This window comes from Rosa rugosa, chromosome 3, assembly GCF_958449725.1.
Source record: "Rosa rugosa chromosome 3, drRosRugo1.1, whole genome shotgun sequence".
In the NCBI taxonomy this organism is placed as follows: Eukaryota; Viridiplantae; Streptophyta; class Magnoliopsida; order Rosales; family Rosaceae; genus Rosa; species Rosa rugosa.
In genome coordinates, this window is record NC_084822.1 from 6,104,341 (window position 1) to 6,109,160 (window position 4,820).

The 4,820-nt window shown below is 38.6% G+C and overlaps 1 long non-coding RNA gene across 1 annotated transcript; it reads right to left on the bottom strand.

Moving 5' to 3' along the window:
• Positions 1 to 2,278: 2,278 nt before the first annotated feature.
• On the bottom strand, positions 2,279 to 3,210 carry LOC133741250 (uncharacterized). Its single transcript, XR_009861752.1, has 2 exons — positions 2,872 to 3,210; positions 2,279 to 2,779 (listed from the first exon to the last, which is right to left on the bottom strand). It is a non-coding gene; the product is annotated as an uncharacterized LOC133741250 (long non-coding RNA).
• Between the last annotated feature and the right edge of the window lie 1,610 nt (positions 3,211 to 4,820).

Sequence of the window (4,820 nt, forward strand, 5' to 3'; positions counted from 1 at the left end):
TCTTCCAAGTGACTTGATCACCTGATTATGAGCCAAAAAAAAAAGTATATGGTTTTATTGTCAAGAATTTGGTGATTTGAAAGGAAGTAAAAAGGAATTTAAATAAAAAACGAGAGAGAGAGAGAGAGGATGAAAGCGTGGCTAGGGTTTCTTAACGGCGTTCTGGCACTTTTGGGCGGAAGGTTGGATTTCCCAATCTCCTTGTCCAACCTGTTGGTAATGGCGATGGGGGAAATTATTTTCGACGTCCTGCGATGGTGTTGATAGGAATTTGTTTCCTTTTCGTTTCTCTTGTTGCTTTTGATGGCGGAGGTTGGTTGTGGTCCTCTTACAGCGGCGGCCCTGTCTGTGCTGCGAGTGGATTTAGAGATCTAAAGGTGGCCCTTGGTGGAACCTCTACTATTGGTGAAGGAGATTGGCCTCCAGATCGAGCAGCGACTCCGTCTGCTTTCGTTAGTGGCAGTGTGGTGAGATTTTGCTATTTCGGTTTTAGCGACAGCAGCCTCGATAGCATGGATTGTCTTTGGTTTTATGGTTGACTTGATGGAGAAATCGTTGTTGGCGGCTGGTCCAACGATGGAGGTGATGCTTGGAGGGGTTCGCCGAAGCAACCCCGATTGTTTCTAGTTTGGGACTCTCACGGGACTGGCAGAGCAGTCTGTCGCAGTTACCGGCTTCGGCCGCAAACCAAGGCCTAGCTTGGGCTCTCTCAGCAATTTCAGCTGGGCCTGGGGTTCAAACCTCAGGTTTTTGGACCTCGGGCTGGGCTTTAGTTTGTTTTGGTCCATTTTTGGACATGCTTTTTTTTTTTTTTCTTTTAATTTCTTTTGGCTGGCTTTGGGTCTCTGATTTCTCTTTCTTTGTGGGAAATGAGCTTCACTTGTGCCTTTTTGATTACTTGGGTGATGTTGAATAGTTTTTGGATGTGCTTCATTGTTCCGTAAAAATGTTGAATTGTTTAGGTGGCTTTTTTGTCAGCCCCACGTGGGTAGGTCGTTATGTATGATTCTGCTGATCAATAAAAGAGTTGACATGATTCTCAAAAAATAAAAATAAATAAATTCAGTTAGGTCTAGAAAAATAATTTAGGGATTGTATCTCCCTTGGCTAAAACACTCTAAACCCAATTGGGACTCCGTAGATTGAGTGAGATAATTAAGTAGGGATTGTGCCTCCTTAGGGTAAAAGACCCAAAACTCAATTGGGAATCTGCTTAATATGGGTGTCCTTGATGACCTTAATCAGAAGTGAAATCCGCTTGTATTTGGTGTTCTTGGTGATCTTAGTCTGAAAAATATTGGTCCAAATTAGGAAAATAATAAATAAAAAAAATTAAAGTTCTCACTCCTACTATAGCTGCGTACTTGTAAAATCTCGAACTATAAATGCATGTCACTTCTGCCTTGGTGGCTCTGAGTAACAATTGGAGCCTTCGAGGTGCTGGTCGAGGGGCATTGGAGAGATCTTAAGAGAAGAACAGCTGAACAAGTATTCTAAAATACCTCTATTTTAAGTCTTTTGATAGTTCATTTATCTTGGTTAGCCACTTTTAAAATATATCTGTATCAGTTCTCTCTATTTTAGCTAGTTATGAATTTATCTTGATGCAAAAATGCTCTTGTTATGACTGTCCATATGATTTATGTTGATGGTTGAATAATTGAATGAAATGATTTAGCACACCACTTTATACACGACATGTACATTTTATTTAAGAAAGTGGAAGTACGTAGGACTAACTCAACATCATAATTTGAAATTTTATTAATATAAAGTGAAAGTACAAAAAAACCAGCGAACCAAACCAAAACCAGGTTCTAGCAAAACAACTTAACACAAGAGACTGAATGAGCTTGCTAAAGAGCTCTAGCCTAGCCCTAACAAAAACCAAACTAAAGAGAGAACAATCAAACACAATACAAATACTATCAAATGCTATCAAGATTTAAGTTAATGTACACGACATGTACATTAACTTTAATGAAAAGAAAAAACAAATGGTCACCGAACACACAAGCAAGCCAACACGTATGATTTCGTTTTCCCCTTCCCATTCTTACTCCTATAGATTTCCTCAAAGCTTCATTCTAGTTATGGATATATCACCTAGGTTCATGTTCATAAGCAATGACATTTGCTCTATGAGAACTTTGAACTTCATCTCATTCGACATTTTAACTGATCTAATGTTCAAAATATTATTTTGTGTCACTCACATTCAACATCGCCTTACACTTAGTGTTTGTAATTAAAACTCTCTCAGGGCCAAGAAAGAATGAGCCAAAACCAGAGCGATAATCCTGTCATTGTAAACACATGAAAGAAAAATAAATACAAACTTTGGAACATGGAAAACAACAAGTTGTTTTTCCTAACCCATATGCCTCTGCTATTATTCATAACCCATATATATGCCTCTGCTATCCTTCTAATTCTATTCAACAGTCACCGAAACCACCATCTTGGAACTTGATGGCCTCTCTCTCCTAGTTAACCTTGTAAGGCGTGTAGCAGATGACACTTCCAAGTTTGGACGTGTGATCAATGACATCCATGCCTTTCTCAATCTCATTTATGTTGCCCACATTGATCATGTTTATGATGAAGCAAATAACGTAGCACGACATGGATTAGCTACCTCTGCTAGCTATATCTTCTTGTCAAGCAAATATCGTGAACTCTTAGATTTTTACATCGCACCAGTTCATTTGAAGCCTTAAGATACCTTGTATTCTGCTTGTCATTGGTCAATCAATCAAGTACCTAATGCTCTCAGTGCCTACAAATATATAAATCAAGCGCGAAGTATTGACAATCCCTTTCAAAACTAGTGGCTTTGCTTTACATTTCATGTGGACAGGCAAAGCATACCTTGACATTGAATCTGGCGATGGCAAATCAAAATTTTCCAGTAGATTTGGGCTGAGATTGAGGAGGTAGATTTTGTTGCTGAGGCTAAGGAGGAAGCGGTTTCTGATGTCCACAGTGATTGGATCTTTCGTGATCGAAGACGACCCGATTCAGGTAATCAGGGGCTGAAGAAGAACTCACCGGTGTAGAGGAAGGCACAATAGTATTCGACAATGGTAGCGGCGAAGACAGCACCACAAAGCCGCCACCATCATCTTACTTCTGGTGCCCAACCAAACCCTCCGTCATTGGAGCAAACTGCTCTCCAATCCCAACCTTCTGATCCTGCGCTCTATTCCCACCGTGACTACTACCACCACCGTCTTCCACGTGGACCCAAATTGGAGGCAATTGGCCAGCAACGGAAACGAAAACGTTGACCCAAACACTACAAGAGAAATGGTCTTTTCTGACCACGTCTTTCCGACGGATCCTACTTTTAGTCGGAAATATCATTTTTTTCGATAAAAAAAAATTGTCCGTCGGAAATACACTTTTTTGATGGCCATTATTTCTGACGACCACCAATCTCTCAAAAAAATTATAGATTTTGGTTGGAAATAATTATTATTTGGCGGGAAAACTTCCCGCTAATTACTTTTCCGACCACACTGAATATAGTCGGAAAATAATAGATCATTTTCCGACAAGACCTTTTTGTCGTCGGAAAATATATGTAATATTTCCGACCAAAACGCTCACCATCTAAAATAGTGAGATTAGTTAATGATATAGCATACGCCCAATATTTCAAATGAATTCCTTAATAAATTGTAAAACTCATAGTGAACATCTTGATGTTAACATAATATAAATAAGCAAATAAAAAAATCATTTGTGCATCACTAGCATGGAAGCAAATGTAGGTACCGTGTAAAAAAACTAATCTGGTCGGCCTTTGTTTTCATATTGGTCAAAAGGGTCAACCCAATGTACATTTATGCTTTTCTAAGGGGAGACAAATCACGGGGAGATAAATGTTCCGGATTTTTTTACATGAGTTGATACACCTCGTCCCCACAAGAGTGTTAGCGCTGATAGATCGAGAAAAGGAATTGCGAGGTATTGGTTATGAGTGTTTTAGTTTGATGAGTATTTAGAATTTAGGGTTAACCATATGGAACGAGGCCGAAATGATGACAAAAACATGTCAATTTTTAACATAGCCATATTTCCCTCCCTTGATCACATCTAACAATCGAATTTGTCAAATTCTATTTCTTTAAACTTGTTCATCTTGGAATGTATACTTTTCCCTACAAGTCTACAACTAATAAAAATGCTAGACTGTATTAGTAGGCTATAAGAAATTTGTATGATCTAAAATTTTGGGTCATTTATCTCATTGTGATTCGGCTTTCTTTATGAAAGTATAAGCATTTATAGGGTTGGCCAGTAGTGAAGTGGGTAATCTGAATTGTGTGGAAAGAAAGACGCCTGCAAGGCCCAGCGTACTGCAGACGCACCCAATAAATCGTAGTAATAAACACACACACATACATATATACATACACACACATTCGATTCTGCCTCATTCGGATTCACCTCGTGAGAATTCTTTTTCAAAGGATTGCGCTTTAAATAGATTGTATCTCAATGGGATTATACCTCACTCGATTTTTTCTTGACCAAATCTCTCCTTGACAAGTTATTTTCTCCTCGACTGGATATTTCAGCCTCGACTGGATATTTCCACCTCGACTAGATATTTCCTTCTCAACCGGATATTTCCACCTCAACTAGATATTTCCTCCTTCATGACATTATCTCCACCTTAACAGAATATCTCCTTCTAGATAAGAAATCTCGTTATGTTACTATTTTTTTTTTCCATATCTTTTCTATACATAAACCATAATATATAGTTTTTAGTGCACTACCAGCAAAAAGAGCAACACACACAGATTTTA